Genomic DNA, 18,642 nt, shown 5'->3' on the forward strand with positions numbered 1-18,642 from the left:
TGCAATTGTATATTAAATCAATCTTTTTGAAGCTAAAAATACGGTCTCTTTGTGTTCTGAGTATATTGAAGCTATATAATTTATTTAATTTATTGCAATTATCACCTTTGGTGATTGATGGAGAAATTAATATCCTAAAACTTATAAATACAGCGCCTGCTCTTAAATTATAAACAGTGGCGAGTTGCTCTAGAGCTATTTTCCCCAAAATAAATAATTTCTTGTAACAATAGGACAATGAACAAGGAGTAAATGGGATAAAAGAGGTACGAGTGAAAGGACAGGGAAGGTAATGAGGTGGAGCGATAAAGGAGAAGTCGAGGAAGAGCATGAAGGGTAAGAAGGTTGGTAGGAAATAATGGCTGAGTCATTGTTATTCATGATTAGATGAACCGGTTTGCTTATGGTAGGTCAAGTCGTTCGGGTAAACCTGTTTGAATAGATGGGTTTTCAATAGTTTCCTAAAGGGAAGATTATTCACTAATTGACCGAATGTATCTGGGTAGAGCATTCCAGAGTTGGGATCCCAAGTAGGGGAAGTTAGATGCATGGTAGGTTTTGTATTTTAGTCCTTTGCAATTTAATAATAAAACCCGTAAGATCAAATATGGGTGGATAATATTGGCATTCCTGCAGAACTGCCTATATATATTTTGTTATGGTGAAGGGATAAAAGAAAAATGGTTGGTGGCGGGGGAGATATATACTCGATAAGAAGATAATGTAATTGTTTTGCAATGGGAGTCTTACAAAAGACTTTAGGAATTAAAAATTAAAATTAATGAAATTTTGATGTAATTAAATTAATTAATTAATTAGCAAAAAGGGATAAACCGCACCCAGCAGAGACTGGCCGACGTCCCTTGCCGGGGGATAATATTTTTGGTGAGAAGGTCGAGCAGCTGGTGGACCAACTGCATCAGCGGGAAACCGCCCTCGACAAGCTCTCCCACCGGGCGCCTTCAGCATCCACCTCAGCAGGTGGACGTTTTTCCCGGGCCCGGCAGGCTGTGCCCTATTCTTTTGCAAAGCGTAGGTACACCCAGCCGGCCCGAAGACCTCGTCAGGCACAGGGACAGCCCCAGCGCGCTCGTTCTCGTCAACAGCGTTGGGAAAAGAGGTGGGAAAATGTGGGATACAAATGCAATAAATAAATAAATAAACAAAATAAGAAGGAATTAGTGGGAAGAGATGTTGAAGCTTAATAAGGCATTCAAATTAGAGCAGAAAGAATGGTGACTTCAAAGGGTAGAGCAAAAGAGCACGAGAACATCAGGAAAATTGGCAGGCTTCGGGCTCAGAATTGATGGGCGGCAAGGAGGAAAGATAGTCGAGGGAACTGAAGCAAGAAATTTCATCCCACCCAATCCCTCCCAAAATTTAGAAGAGTGAGGGTTGGGATTGGGATCTTGGGTAAATTTGTAGTTGGGATAGCGATGTTTAGGAATGCTAAAAGGGGTAGTTTAAGTGTTTTTCCACTTTAGAACATTGGGCCAGGGTGTTCCGCTTCAGGCTAAACAGGGAAAAAACTCATTGTCTCATCCTCTCGTCCACGCACGCTCATGTATCTGACACAATGCTTCCAGTTCTGGGCTCTGCCCTCCCGATTGCCAACAGCCTGCGGCTTTTAGGAGTGCATCTGGACTCACATCTCCAGCTGGTTGATCATGTACACTTGGTCTCCAAAAAAATGTTCCAGGCCATGTGGAGGCTTCGGCGCATCAGATACCTCCTTCCCAGAGACTTGTTTCGTACCCTTGTCCACTGGCTTGTCCTATCCCATCTGGATTACTGTAGTGGTATTTATGTGGGTTGCCAGGCCTCCTTATTGAAAACGTTCCAAACGTCTCAGAACACTGCGGCGAGGCTCATCCTTAGAGAAAGGCGTTTTGCACATGCCGAACCCCTGAACTTTAAACTTCAATGGCTGCCTGTACAGGAGCGCATTGCTTTTAAGATCTGCTGCCTAACACATAAAATCATCTATGGGGCTGCCCCGGACTACATGCTCCCCTTGATCGACCTTCCGCCTAGAAATGCCAACCCTGCTACTCGGTCCTATCTCCACCTCCATTTTCCGAATTGTAAGGGTGTCAAGTACAAGAAAATCTTCGCCTCGTCCTTCCGTTATTGGAGTCCCAGACATTGGAACACGATACCTCGTCACCTTAAAGCTCAAGTGGACCATGCCCTTTTTAAGAAGTTGTTAAAGACATTCCTCTTTGCTAAGACTTACCCCTCAACTTACCATGTTGATTGATGCATCCCTTGTCCCTTACCCTGCCTAGTTCACGCTGTTAGTTTCTCCCCTCCTATTTGCTTCTTTTATGCTTGCCTAAGCTTTTAACTTTGTACTCTTATTTAATTCTCTGTAAGCCACATTGAGCCTGCATGAGTGGGAAAATGTGGGATATAAGTAACAAACAAAATAAATAAATAAATAAATAAGTCACAGCTGTGGTAAGTTAAATGAGAATTTTTCAAGCAGACTTCAATTAAGGACAATGAATTTACTGGCTATATGGATTTTAATGTGTAATCTGCTTGTGTGCAAAACCGCCAGAAACAGAAGTGAGGCCTTGACGTCACCGCAGGTCTCACTTTACAAGGTGGTTCACGGAGTATTAATACATTTGATGGAATAAATATGTGCAGCAAGGTCGGCACCGACTAGCTTTATAAAAGGTAATAAGAAAAGAGAAGGTTGCATTGAAATATTGATAATAACATTTTTATTTGTGCTGGTTATTAATTTTTGATTGGTTAATAAAGCTGCAGCCAAAATTATTTTTCCAATTTACAAGGTTGTCATAGTATTCATTGTTCATGTGTGTGTCAGGAACGGATGTGATGCAAGTGCCAATATTAAGATATACAGTAAAAAAAAATAGATCTTCAAAACTTGAAAAGCAATCACAGTTTTTTTTGACTGGTCACGTCCTCCACAAATTCAAATTGTAGAGGTCCGGCAAAATATATGCAGTTCTGAATAAGGCTAATTTTTGTAGCTGGTAAGGTGGTAGAAGCAGGGGCGTAGCCAGACTTCGGCGGGAGGGGGGTCCAGAGCCCAAGGTGAGGGGGCACATTTTAGCCCCCCCCCCCGGTGCTGCCGACCCCCCTCCCCCCGCCATTGCTGAGCCCCTCCCGCTGCCACCGCCACCACCACCAACAACTTTGACCCCCCCCCTGCCGACGACCCTCTCGACCCCCCCTCCCGCCACCAACCCTCCCCCGCCGCCGCCATCACCTACCTTTGCTGGCGAGGGACCCCAACCCCCACCAGCCAAGGTCTTCTTCTTCCTTTGTTCTGTTTCCGAGTCTACAGAACGAAGGAAAAAGAGGACCTCGGCTGGGGGGGGTTAGGGTCCCCCACCAGCAAAGGTAGGCGACGGCGGGTTGGCGGCGGCTTGGCGGCAGGAGGGGGGTCGAGAGGGTCATCGGCAGGGGGGTCCAGGGCCAAATCTATGGGGCCCCAGGCCCCCTTAGCCCCACATAGTTACACCACTGGGTAGAAGTCCTTTTACGTTAAGCAATTCAAAGTTCTTTGTATGATCCATGGTATGGCTTCCAATGCCCCACTACTGGTTTCTTTTTCCCATTTCAATTTGGAAAAAAACAGTACTTTGTGATCTTTTCCAATTCTTTTTCTCCAATCTGTCACCTGGTATTGACACTTCAACAAACCATACGTATTTTGGCTGTTTCACTGTTATATCTGAACTATATATGATATATGATATGTACAAAGTTTATTATTTAAACATACAATTTTTTTTACAGAATTGTACTAGGAGGGGTAGTTTTATGGTGATCATGGGTTTTTCAGAATCTTCTGGACAGTGGTGATTAGGGACTTTAAAGTTAATTAAGGGGGTGGGGGAGGGCACAAGGCTGAAGATGTACCTAGCCTGCTTATACTGTTGCACTGTCTCAGTCCAAGGGAGTTACATACACATTATAAATACATCCAGAAATAAAGAAAACAAGATATTCTCATATAAAATTACATAAACACTCAAAAGATCTTCTCATATAAAATAATATAAAATACTCTAAAAGATCTTACATAACATAATATAAAATACTTTAAAAAATATCTCATATCAAATAGTATCTTCCGATCAAAGTCGACTCTTAACATCCTGTTGAAGAGCCCAGTTTTGTTTAGGACATCTCAGTTACTAGGTCCTCTGCAATAAAACCCAGTGCAAAGAACAAGACCCCCCATCCCCCCCCCCACCCCACACACACACACAGTACTGCAAATATTACCTTGGCTCTGGAAACAGAAAAACAGAGCAAGCCAAGTTACTACAGATCTCTACACAAGAACTACACCTAAAGAAAAGGGACAGACCCTCGGCAAATAGACCAAAAAGTGGAAGCTGAACTAAAACCCCCCAAGAAACCAGCCTCTGCCTGCAGCGAAACACCAGACAAAGGGAAACAGAAATGTATTTCCTCCTGTACCTGTGAAAAATCCAAAGAAAGAGAAGATGCTCATTTCTCAAAGCCCAGAGAGAAAATGTGACCCCCCTCCACTCCCCCCAAACCCCCTATAATCTTGAGGGAAAGAGGAGATACAGAAGTGAATGTATGTTACAATCTGGACTCCGCTCTGTGCTTTCTATGTCTGAAAAGGCAGATCACAGTATGTTAAATTAAAAGCGGCAGAATCTGGGATATGTCTTTTTAATTGTCCTTTTCTGTCTTCCTTGTACAAATGGTCATGCCAATGAATTTTCTGGCCTGTGACTCTGAATCTGATAGAACCCCGGGGTTCTGCCCTCCTTCTGGTGCTGCAGTCCTAGCACTCTCCCCTCCCCCAGACCTTCTGCAGTATTCCCCCTCCCGCTTGGCATTAGCAAGAAGTTACCATGGGAACCCCCAGGGCCCCCAGCAGTTGGCAGAGGTTTGCCCACGCATCTTCCCCTCTGAAAAATGATCAGACCCAGGTCCTTGCAATTAGCTGGTTAATCTTGCCCCTCTTTTACACCTCCTCTGGGCAGCCCCTCCCCACCGTTCTTTCAAGCACCATCTGTAAGTAATTAAAAGTGAAAAGCTAGGCGAGGAGAAGGGACTTTGGCATCTGCCAACCTTCAGAAGTGAGGTAAAAAGCAGAAGGGGACAATAGAACGGTGAAACGGCCTGACAGAGGGCATTGCCCCCCATGAGAGTGGCAGAGTGGCCCAAGGGATGCAGAGCTTTACCTCTGAGGCAGCAGTAGTGTGACGTCATAAAGAGACACACTCTGAGCAGTTCAGGGCAAATGTGGAGGAGTGGCCTACTGGTTAGAGCACAATCCAGAGGTGGCCGGTTCAAATCCCACTGCTGCTCCTTGTGAGCTTGGGCAAGTCAGTTAACCTTCCATTGCCTCAGGTACAAGCTTAGATTATGAGCCCTCCTGGGACAGAGAAATATCCAGAGTACCTGAATGTAACTCACCTTGAGCTACTACTGAAAAAGGTGTGAGCAAAATCTAAATAAATAAGATTCTGGAATCTTAAAGAGTGACAAGATTCCATGCAGAATCTCAAAGAGTAGCGACATTCCATGTAGAACCCCAAAGAATAGCAAGATTCTGGAGTGGAGGAGTGGCCTAGTGGTTAGAGCACAATCCAGAGGTGGCAAATCCCACTGCTGCTCCTTGTGATCTTGGGCAAGTCACTTAACCCTCCATTGCCTCAGGTACAAACTTAGATTGTGAGCCCTCCTGGGACAGAGAAATATCCAGTGTACCTGAATGTAACTCACCTTGAGCTACTACTGAAAAAGGTGTGAGCAAAATCTAAATAAATAAATAAGATTGTGGAATCCTAAAGAGTGACAAGATTCCATGCAGGATCTCAAAGAATAGCAAGATTCTGGAATGGAGGAGTGGCCTACTGGTTAGAGCACAATCCAGAGGTGGCCGGTTCAAATCCCACTGCTGCTCCTTGTGAGCTTGGGCAAGTCAGTTAACCTTCCATTGCCTCAGGTACAAGCTTAGATTGTGAGCCCTCCTGGGACAGAGAAATATCCAGAGTACCTGAATGTAACTCACCTTGAGCTACTACTGAAAAAGGTGTTAGCAAAATCTAAATAAAATACCCTGAAGCAGCAGTTGTGGTGCTTCACAACGAGACACCCTGACGAACGTTTGAGGAACGCAAGGCCTTAGACTCAGAAAACAGCAATGGCCCACCTGACAGAGATGCAAGATACCCCTACACAGAAATTCTAAGGGATACGGACATTAATCCATAAGACAGGAGTGATAAACAGGAAATGACACCTTGGCAGAGAAAACCAGAAGGGTGACAAACACGACCTCCTGAGACACCAGACGTGAGACATACCCTGACAGAAAAGATTTGAACGATGATGGATAAGTACTTCCTGAAGCAACAGTGATGCAACAGCATGAGACACCCTGACAGAGGAAGTCTTGAGAGGTGTGAGCCATTAGCCACCAAGACAGCAATGATGGAATATCCTAAGGCCACACCCTAAGTCTGAAGGGGCTCTGCATAGCAGCGAGGCGAAATTTCTACTATTTCATCGTTGCTACCTGCAATGAAAGACAGTAATGTGTGTGTGTGTGTGTGTGTGTTGTTAGCCATTGCAGTTTGCAAGAAATAATACGCCTTCATTTTGCATTTTTAATGTATTTTGACCTTTACAATTGCTGTGCCGTTGTGTTGTCCTGGGAGGGTTTGCCCTCTGGGAGCCTGTTTTACTCTGTTCCAATGCTGTCTGTATCTTAGTCTACCAGTTATTTTGCAGTCAATACCAAAGACTTGGAGACTGGGCTAGTGGAACGCCTGCAGGGGCGTGCGGGGGAGGGAAGGGCAGGGAAAGCAGAGGGGGGAGCAGGGACTGCACTGCACATGCGCACTCCCGCAGCCCTATACACTCTCCTCCTCCAGAGCTGTAAACAGATGAGTCATCACTGCGGACCTCTGAAGTGGCAATAGAGCTCAACCGACCTCCTTCTCCTCCCTACACACACATATCTATAGAGCTACAGTCATACAGCGAGTTACTCCCTCCCTGCACATACACACACATCTAGATTCACCAACTCCATCTTCTCCATATCCACGGGACCAGCTGCATTTTACTTATATACACCCTCATAGATAATACGTTTATATTCACAGAGTCAGCTGTAGCTCTCATATATATATATTTATATATATTTTTTAATTTAGATTTGCTCACACCTTTTTCAGTAGTAGCTCAAGGTGAGTTACATTCAGCATATGGATATGAAAATGTGTACCCACTGTTAACCTGCATTTCCGAGCACAGTCCCAATCTTCTGCATGCAAAAGTCCAGATACTCTGCAGCAGCATGCAAACATTTAAGACCTCTGACAAGTAGGCACCTACCCTGGTAGAAAGTGTGTGTGTGTGTGTGTGTGTGTGTGTGTGTGTGTAGGGGGGGGGGGGGAGAGGTGGTGGTTCCAGAAGTGGGAAAAGATTAGAGAGTGACAGTAGGTGTGCATCCCATTCTCCACCCCTGCCACCTTTGATGGGCCCTTAAATAATAATTGTTATGTCCAGATATTTATACATCGCTATACATCTATACTGAACATAGTGAAGCGTTACTGTTTGGGATGATTGATGTCCACATATCTATACATCTTTATCTATGGACTTACTGTTTCCCTTACACTGATTTAGGCATGTATACGTGAACACCTATATAGATATATAAACACATACACAAATGTATCCACATATGCATACACATATCCAAATACATACATATATATTTAAATACACCTAGATAGACACATCAGTCGTGATTATTGTTGTATGTTTTGATATATTTTCACATTTACTCCTCAATTAAGCAAACTGTTTTCCCTCTGAGTCCTACACAGTTTCCCAAACAGACACTCACAATCCCCCTCTGTTCCTCCCACACTCTTGCTGTGCGCAGGCTAACACACTGCCTGGGCACAAGACAGGTTGCTTCCTCTTGAGGTTTTTGACTTGTTTTTCTCTCGTTTGGGGTGGGAAAGTCTGTGGTACTAGGGCTGTGCCCTGGGGCCCCCCGGGGCTCTCTGCACAGTCTTGACAGGAAGAATGAGATTCAAGTTGCAGGACAGTAGTATCTCCCTGTCTGCCTCGCTCCTTCCTCTGTGTGGCTTCCTTCCTCTCTTGTCTCTCCTTATTTATTTGCATTATTTTTTTTTTTTTGCACTGCAGCTCAAAAGATTTATGTTCATCAGCTCCTACCCTCGGATTCCCCCCAAAAATAATTCCTTGATCACACACATAGTAATTCCACAATCTAACGTCTTCATCCTTTCAATCGCCCACCACCTCACTGGCCATCCTATCCCCCCCGCCTCCTTTTTTTCTTTCTTCACTGTCTTCCTCTTTCATTTCCCATACTGCCCCCCCTTTTTTTTCTTTGTGCCTCCCCACCTGCCTCCCCCCTCTTTCCAAATCCTGCTGCCTGTCCAGCTCTGTCTGGCTGTCTTCCCAGGCCGTTCTAATTGATTCCATACCTTCCCTAAGGTTACACACACACACACGCCCTGCAAGTACAGGTCAGTGGGAGTAAGGGTATTCATTGATCTTTGTTTTCCAGGAACCTGCCAGTTCCTTATGGTTTTCCTCCTTACGGGGGAAATCATTCTTTCATTTTGCATATTCCACCCCAACCCTCTCCCCGTTGGCACACACTCCCCGATCGATAAGCATCTATCAGGGGTCTCTCCCTCTCTCTGTCTGCCAGTAACGCTATTTCCAGCCTGCACGGCTTTGTAGGCGATAATTAAATGTGGAGTCCTGTTTTCCCTTCCTCCTCCTCCTCCCGAGCAGCCGTGACGCACGAAGCGGCTGCAGAGTGTGAGTCACCGGGCCTCCGGGGAGAGCAAAGTTGGGCGATAACCTCTAAATATAACCCCGCTTTTACGGCCCCTGAATAGCAATGAGGGGAGGGGAGGGCATGGGTGAGAAGGGAATGGGGGTGGAGTGGGGGACTGTTTCTGCTCCCAGCCAACCCTCCAGCCCTGCAAAGCTTCAAAGGTTTGCTACCCTCCCCCCCCCCCCTCTTACTGACACCGGAACTCTTGTTAAAAGTGTTATCAAGAAAGCATTTGCAGGTTGCACAGCTACCGGGAGTGACCTTCTTTCCCGCTCAGATCCACTTCTAGTAAGAAGCACCGTCTGCTGGAAAAAAAAAAAAAAACCTCCGTCTTCCCATTATCAAATTAATTTTTCATTATAGCTGTTTATTATTTCCAGAAGGGCCATTGCCCTTACAGATGGGAACAGCTCTCTCTGCGCCCAACCCTCTATCTACTGCCCCATATAGTTTTAAAACCTGTTCCCACTGTTTCCCCCTGACAAATGAATCGTCTCTGCATCCTGCACCCCTACACAGTATCATGGAAAATGACTTTTAAGTTTGAATCCGTCGGAACTGATCAGAAAGACGTTTCTCTCATCAGCAGTTTGGATTGGAGAGGGCAGGTGGGGGGGTGTGGGGGGGGGGGAGAGGGAGAGAGAACGATCTTTATTACTTGTGAGTCAGACTGCTTGCATCACCACCAGGGAATAAAAACCGTTCAGCTGTATATAATTGATGCTTCCCCCCCCCCCCCCCCCCTCTGCATTTAAAATCTTGGCCCTATTCATCCTACCGACTGAGCTTTCCTCTTTACCTGTTTGTCCAACATCTGCGTTTCTCCGATTTTTTTTTTTTTTTTTGTAACAGCCGCTCGTGAAATTCATTCCTCCTACAGAAACTCTGACTCACCGAAAGAAATCTGTCCCTCTCAGGAAGCCTCTGTTCTGCACCTTCACTTTTTACACCTTAACCGTCCCCCTCACTCCCTCCCCCAACTTCGTGAACTTCAGTTCAGTGTAGCAGTCTTTCAAAAATTAGGGTTGTTTTTTTTTTTTGGTGCCATAGACATATTAGAAAGGATACACACAAGTCTTACTTTTCAAGAAACAGCACAGTCTGTGCATCATTTTTGAGTAACCTCACAGGAACATGGTACAGGAAAGCTTTCCCCATTCTCTTGCTTTTGTCTGAGAGTTCAAAAACAACAACAAAAATATTGCGATAGAAACATTTTAAAAACCAATCTTGCAGTGAGGATTTCATACCAACATCTTTTCCTTATTCCCCACACAAGATATTCGCACAGAGACACAGATGAAGCGAATTTCCTTAACAATATGGGTTTTGGTGTAAGGTGCAGAGGGTTTTACCCTGTTATCTCTGTCTCAAGAAAAAAAAAACCTGTTATGATCTTGGGAGTGCTTAAAGGGTATACTGATCACAGTCCTCAGAGAAAGCCTATACATTTTTACAACTGACCACACCCTCCTCTGAGACTATGTAACTATCCAAGGTGCTGAAAGCTGCAACTGACCATATGCTCCTCTGCCATTGCTGTAACTAGCCATGGTGCTGACAAGTTATTATACCTAACTTCACCCTTCTCTGAGACTATGTAACTATCCAAGGTGCTGAAAGCTGCAACTAACCATACGCTCCTCTGCCATTGCTTGTAACTAGCCATGGTGCTGACAAGTTATTATACCTAACTTCACCCTTCTCTGAGACTATGTAACTATCCAAGGTGCTGAAAGCTGCAACTAACCATACGCTCCTCTGCCATTGCTGTAACTAGCCATGGTGCTGACAAGTTATTATACCTACGGTAACTTCACCCTTCTCTGAGACTATGTAACTATCCAAGGTGCTGAAAGCTTCCACTGACCACACGCTCCTCTGCAATGCTCTCATTAGTCAAAGTGCTGAAAGTTTATTACACTGACCACATCCTCTGCTAAGACTGAAGAGGGCATAAGTACCTCGAGATGATGAAAGCTAGTGTTGTAACTCTCCGTATGTTGAACATTTATAGTGAGCACACTGTCCTCAGAGAGAGATACAGGAAGTTTATACAGCCCATGTTTAATGCACGCGTCAAACTTTACCTACTTGAGCACACAGTTATGGAACGCATTGCCGTGCAACCTAAAAACGATCTACGAACTAACGAACTTTCACAAACTGCTGAAGACCCATCTCTTCAACAAGGCATACCACAAAAATCAACCAATGTGAACATACATAACTCATACACATATATTCAGAACTGTCTTACAAAATCTGCTTGTTATACTACTATGATGCTTCTTCTTTATCATGTTGCCCAAGATCCTACTGTAACACTAAATGTGTATTTTTTTAGATTGTAAGCTCCTTGAGCAGGGACTGTCCTTCCATGTTAAATTGTACAGCGCTGCGTAACCCTAGTAGCGCTTTAGAAATGTTAAGTAGTAGTAGTGATACATTTCCACTATTCATGATTATTGTAAGCCACATTAAGCCTGCAAAGAGGTGGGAAAATGTGGGATACAAATACAATAAATAAATAATCTGAAAAAGCTGTAGTTACCCAAGGTGCTAAAATCTTACCCTAACAACACTCACCTCAGAGATGCTTTGACTACCTGGAAGCTGATGATAGCTTACACTATCCATACTCTGCTCATTAGGACATGAAACTATCCCCAGGATACTGAAAGTTTATAGTGGTCACAATGCTCCCAGTGGCAAGCTGTAACTACCCCCGGGATGGTAGTGTACGGGGCCTACACTGTTATGTGACCATACTGTAACTACTAGGATACTGATAACTTCCACTGATCTCGGAAGAAAGTGTAATGATTTGTTTCAGGATTCTGACTACAGTTTTTGCAGTCTCCCCTACTTTCTCTAACAACCCCTATCCTGAGTTGCAAAGCTTGCACTGTTCCTGGTTTGTCTGTCAGAGTGCTGAAATTCGAGTAACTTTCTGCTGCAGTTTAAACAGAAATTTCCAGGCTGCCTTTATTATTTAAGAATTTCAGCCATGTTTTATGCAAAAACAGGCCCATGGTTTCTAGAGATAAGCAGGTTAAGCGTGGATATGGGCACAAATTATAAGCACTCAGAATAAAAATGCATTATGACTATGGAGAATCATTTCCACAAGCCTGCCAAATCCTCCACCTCTTCCCCTTCATCATCACAAAACTGTCACTACTGGATTCGTGATTAAAATATGTCATTGCGAGCCTTTTGCATTATATGTGGAATAATATGAATAAAGTGTAATGCCTGCAGAAAACCTTACTAACACATTTTTGTGAAGTCAATTAACAATTACCACCCAAATAAATGAATCTCTCTCTTTCTCTCTCTCTTCCTTCACATCTACTATATATACATATACATAATAGATAAATTGATAGCTATCGACAAAATAATTGCAATAATCAATATGATACTAAGGCTTCAAGATGCTCACTTTTTTGTAGGTGAACACAATAGTCTCTGTATATGATATCTTTGTATGGTTATGGAATGAACTTTCTTATAGCTATAGGGGAGGGGGGGGGGGAAATCCCAAACAAAACAGGAACTGTTATTTATGCAATCTTCATTCTGGATGGTGGTCTATTATGTGTGTAACAATCAGCTTTCAGTTTCCAATGTCAATATATTAAGGCAGCTGAAATATAGCTCACAAAACGAACATTGGGAGTGATATAAAATGATGTCAGGACTAGAGGACTTAGTTTACCATCACGTTTCCTTTATACAAAGAACTTTATTACTGGTGTCCAATGCAAAATCATAGCTGATGAGGACAACATATGTTTCATGACTAAGACAATGTTCAAATTGTGTGAAGAATTTAAGATTATCAACATAAGATTTTGCCCTAGAATTTGAGGTCTGTAGGGTTAATTTCTGGAAGGAAAAATAAGCAAGTGTCTTTTTGTTGTATTTTTGCTGTTGGATTTCTGCTTGATTGACATTTCCAAGTTACAAAAATCAGTAAAAGTTCACATCATCAATAACAATCCCTACCTCTTCCAATCATAGCCATTGAGGCTGAAACTTCCCTTCATCAGGATTGCTTTGTGATCCGCCCATGTCTAACCCTCCTTGCAGACAGCAAGGCATCCAATGACATAGATGCCTGGATTGAAGCCTCTTTTTAAATTAAGTCCTTTATTGATCAAGGCCAAATACCTCTCTCGGAGCGCTTGAGATAATTTTAATCAAGGCTTTTTGCATGAAAGAATGATCCCAGAATCATGACGTCAAAGGAAGGGCATTAAGTGTTATTCAATGAAAATGTTAATTGCTGCATTTACAAACTGAGAAAATGCAGCATAGCCTAACCCCCTTCCCCACAAGCCCCCTACACCTTTCCTTCCTCCCTATGATTAAATACGTGGCTCGTCATTGGCTTGAAAGGCTCATAATAGTCACTGAGGTGTGAAGGGCACTGATTGTTAAACAATCACCTTTCTTCAGCTTCAGATATGACGCATGGCTTAATGGGCTGTGTCACTGAGTCACATCATGGACAGTTTCAGGGCTATGGTGAATGAGGTGGCATCGGTGACATAAAATACTACAACACAGAATGTTACAGTAGGGAAAACTGATTTTGCAGGAGAAATTGAACAAAAAAAAAAAGTTACAAATGCCAATGAAATTTATGATGACCTTTTCCCCTCCCCCATTAGCCTCCCCCAGTGACTGTAGATATTTTTCTTAACAGACATTTTCTGTCTTTCTTCTATGTCTGGCTATTCCAAGTCCCTCATACATCTTACTAAAATCTAATAAGACATAGTCCCAAGGCTTCTGTATAGTGCACCTAGAGATCCACGCCAAATTCGGCACTGATTCTATAACAATGCACATAACTTAATTGGCTTAACAAGTTAATCAGCATTGATAAGAGCTCTTAACAAGCAATAATGAGAACTAATTGGAACTGATTAGAATTTACGCACACAACTCACTAAGCACATTCTGTAAGGAAGTGTGCCAAACTTCTAATGCATGCAGGCAAAAAGGGGTGTGGTTATAGGTGGGGAAATGATCGTTTCATGAGCATTCCAAAATTTACGTGCATAGCTTTAGAATCTAGCCCAGTGCTCTTAAATCTATGCACCAGGATTTATGCCACATTTTCATTGGTGTAAACGGATGCACATAGTTTTAGGTGCTGAATTATCAACTAAGTATATTCTATAATCAAGCACCGATTATAGAATCCACTTAGTCAGCACTGATTTCAGTGCTGATTTTTTAGGCGCCATAAATAAAATCTCCTCCAGAATGTGTTTAACTTTGAACAGCTATTTATAGCGTTTCTTTTATTTTATCTGAGGAATGTTTTGTTTTGACTGAGTTGTCTGAGTAATTCCTCTGGGAATTTGCTATTTTGGATTTATTACAATTCATAGCATAGCCATACCATGCCGCATTACCTAGTTATATCACAGCACTCCCTGCCGTACTGCATCATTCCCCACTTTATCATATCAAGCTTTTCACAGAGGTGCCTGTCACACACTGTGGCTCCCTATACCATTATAAAGTATATCATAGTTCATCACGCCCCACAATTTCACACCAAACTTTATTTATTTATTTATTACGATGTATTTACCGCCTTCTTCAAGGAATTCACTCAAAGCGGTGTACAGCAAGAATAAGTCAAACATAAGCAACAGACCATTACAGCACTAAAAATATTCAAACAACACAAAGTATGGCATAGTATGCTTCATTACACTGTCAAAACAATACCTAAGCGCAGCCCGTGGTAAACCCTTTTAAGCTGCAGTAAGCGTGCAGTAGTGCATACCGCAGCTCGTAAAAAGAGGTTCTCCAAAAAGTTCTAGAAATAGGCGTAGGTCCACTGTCTTTGAAGGTCTATATAGACAAAATGAAAAAAATGTATGTTTTTATGGATGACATGAAAATCTGTATCGGAGCAGATACCTTTTTGGGGCGATTTGTAACGTTTCTATGCTTCATTACATTTGTGCCTCGTTATTGTACTTTTGTACTTGTGCGTTTTCAAGCCTTGAGTCACATTTTTGTATTGTGACATGTTCTGATAAGAGACTAATAAAAATTAAAAAAAAAATCAGAATGTAGTCTTGTCAAAGTAGACATCTTAATACGTACGTGCATCCAGTTATTGATATTGCCTTAAGGCATGGAATTCATATTCATCCATTTGCTGATGATATTCAACTGTATATTGCACTAGGATCAGCCTGAGAGACCCAGCTGGAGAAGTTGCGGAGTTGTTTGACCACGTGTACAAATTTGCACATGTGTCCAATTTACACATGCAATTTCATTGAATAACAAGACAATTAACACCAATAACCGGGCCCTAACAGTTATCAGTGCTTATTGGCATTATTAACATTCACGTGTGTAAATTTACATGGCCCGGGTCCACACATAAAATTTACACACAGATCCAAAAATGGATGTGGCCTGGGAGGGTCATGGACGGATCAGGGCTATTCCTGCAATTTACGTGCGCAGTTAGAGAATAAAGGGGATCCATGCCTAATTTAGGTATAGGGATTCATTGGTGTAAAATAGTCACAGCTCCTTACACTAAATGTTATTCTATAAACAGTATCTAACTTTGAGCACTGTTTATAGAATGGCGCTAAGCACTATTTTTTCTGTGCCAAGTTTTTATTTATTTGTTACATTTGTATCCCACATTTTCCCACCTATTTGTAGGCTCAATGTGGCTTACATAGTACCGGAGAGGCCTTTGCAGGCTCCGGTGTAAACAAATACAAAGTGATATTGTGGTAAGATAAAGTTCATGTGGCACAGCCACATTAGGGAATCATTCAACGGAAGAGTTGTGTTATGACCATTACGTACTTTAGTTTGGTTGTGTTGCAGAGATCAGGCATTTATGTTGGATCGGTAGGGTATGCCTTTTTAACCAGGTTAGTTTTTCGGTTTTTTCCGGAATTTTAGGTGGTCGAACGTGGTTTTCAAGGCTTTTGGTAATTGTGTGCTTATGTAGGAGAAATTGGATGCGTAGGTTGATTTGTATTTGAGTCCTTTGCAGCTTGGGTAGTGCAGATTTAGGTACGTTCTTGTTTTAGGTGCCGTTTATTGAATTTGGTCCATAATGTACCTTTATATCAAGCAAGCTTTATCACAACACTCCCTACCGTACCACATCATGCTCCACCATATGATAAAAAAACCTCTTTCACAGCACTCTCTACCATATCACATCATGTCCCACTATATGGTACCTCTAACAAAAGTTTTGTGTCAAGTCTGATACATGGCTGTGTGTTATTTTGTTGGACAATAAATTTGATATTCATCTTCTATGACTTTTGGCTTGGGCTCCTTTTGTGGTCCATCAGTCCTGCCCTACTTTGCTTTTATCTTTGTAAGGCATTTACACCCCTTTATTTTACCCTTGCATGCACATTTTTTTTTTTATTTGTATCCCGCACTTTCCCACTCATGCAGGCTCAATGTGGCTTAGGTATCTATTTGTACCTGGGGCAATGGAGGGTTAAGTGACTTGCCCAAAGTCACAAGGAGCTGCTTGTACCTGCAGTGGGAATCGAACCCAGTTCCCCAAGACCAAAGTCCACCACTCTAACCACTAGGCCACTCCTCCACTCCATTTCTTTGTTATAGCCACAGATCCTCTTTTCTTTAGCTTCCAGAGTTGGAACCCTGGTGACACACTGAAATACACAGCTGTATTTTCATTTGTTTTTAATGCCAACTATTTCCTTTCCCTGGTTGTGTTCAGGTCACAGAGCTTGGATTTCTCCTTTACTCCACTGACTTTTTCGGTAGGCTCCTCATTATGTCTTTATTTGTCTGTATAAGTTTGCCTACAGGCAAACAAACTTATGTATATGGATGGATGTACAAATACACCAATGGATGGACAGACCCTACCCAACACGTCTGTTGCATGAGCAAAATGCACCTAATAAAGAACCCCTGCATCCTGTTTACATGGCTGTTCTGGGGTTTGGCTTCTCTGGAAATAATTCTCTACCCCAGTGGTTCCCAAACCTAGTCCTGGTCCTCAGTCAGTCAGATTTTCGGGATATCCATAATGAATATTCATGAAAGATATTTGCATGCATTGGATATCTCAAAACCCTGATTGACTGGGGTGCCTCCAGGATCAGGTTTGGGAACCACTGCTCTACTCAGAAGAGAAAGAAAGCAGAGAGTGCAAGGATGCTGATCCTTTCCCTCTTCTCCCGCCATCTTAATCTGTATAACATCTCTCAATAATCTTCCAAGAAGGGTTAGACGCGCCCTTATTTTTATTAAATGAATACTACTTTCCGCTTGTGTGCATCATCAATTTTCAACTAGAAGTCAACAATCTTAGGTTTTTACCTTACAGAGAATTCACAAGGGACTGTACACTAACAAGACAATTCCATGACTGGGCACAAGCAGTTACTTCTGTTTCTGTGTGTAAGTGCTGAGAAAATTGGCATTTATATGCTTAAACATACTACATGTTTTTCTATAACAGAGCATGTAAGAATGTTAGGAATTATTAGGAAAGGAATGTAAAACAAAACTGAGAATATTAGAATGCCTTTGTATCACTCCATACTGGGTGCAATTCTGGTCACCGCATCCCAAAAATAGCGGAATTAGAAAAGGTACAGAGAAGGGTGACGAATAAGATAAAGGGCATGGGATGACTTCCCTATGAGGAAAGGCTAACGCAGCTAGAGCTTTTCAGCTTGGAGAAGAGATGGCTGAGGGGAGACATGATAGAGGTCTATAAAATACTGAGAGGAGTGGAAATGGTAGATGTGAATCTCTTGTTTACTCTTTCAAAAAAATATTAGGACTATGAGGCATGGTGGAACTCAATACCAAAAGCCATAAGAAGAATCTCAAAATTTCCTCCGTTTCAGAAAAGAAATGAAACCCTCTTCAAAAATATTCTACAAGTAACTATAAGACTACCTTCACCTTCCCCTTCAAATCGACCCATCAAAACAAATGAATAAATAACTCCAAAACAAACAATTAACGGCTAAAGCTACAACTACATCTTCCTTGTTAATTTGATCTATTCATAAAACTCTTGAATAATCACACAAACTATAGATGTCATAAACTCTTGAACAAACACATGAACTACAGATATCTTCCCACACTGCAAAGCATGATTGTAACTCCACCAAAATGTAAGCCACTTTGAACCAAAACTTGGATTTGGATAATAATGGGATATAAGAAAGCATAAATAAATAATAAGGATGGACTTAGGAACATCCACTATTTATTTCTAGGATAAGCAGCATAAATCTGTTTTGGGATCTTGCCAGATACTTGTGACCTGGATCGGCCACTGTTGGAAACAGGATGCTGGGCTTGATGGACCTTTGGTTTGTCCCAGTATGGCAATACTTTTGAATTTATGTACTTGGGATTCTGAATGGAATGTTACTACTCTTTGGGGTTCTACATGGAATCTTGTTACTCTTTAGGATTCCAGAATCTTGCTATTGTTTGCAGTTCTACATGGAATGTTGCTACTCTTTGGGATCTTGCCAGGTATTTGTGACCTGGATTGGCCACTGTTGGAAACAGGATGCTGGGCTTGATGGACCTTCAGTCTGTCCTAGTATGGTAATGCTTATATTCTTACAGTTATGTTCTAATGCCTAACTACAAGGGGCATAGACATTGGCAGAGCATGGGAGGGGTATGGATATGTCTCCAATCTATGGCACAGCTATAGATCTGGCATAAGTGGGTGTTCC

The sequence above is a fragment of the Microcaecilia unicolor genome, chromosome 14 (genome assembly GCF_901765095.1).
Source record: "Microcaecilia unicolor chromosome 14, aMicUni1.1, whole genome shotgun sequence".
Lineage (NCBI taxonomy): Eukaryota > Metazoa > Chordata > Amphibia > Gymnophiona > Siphonopidae > Microcaecilia > Microcaecilia unicolor.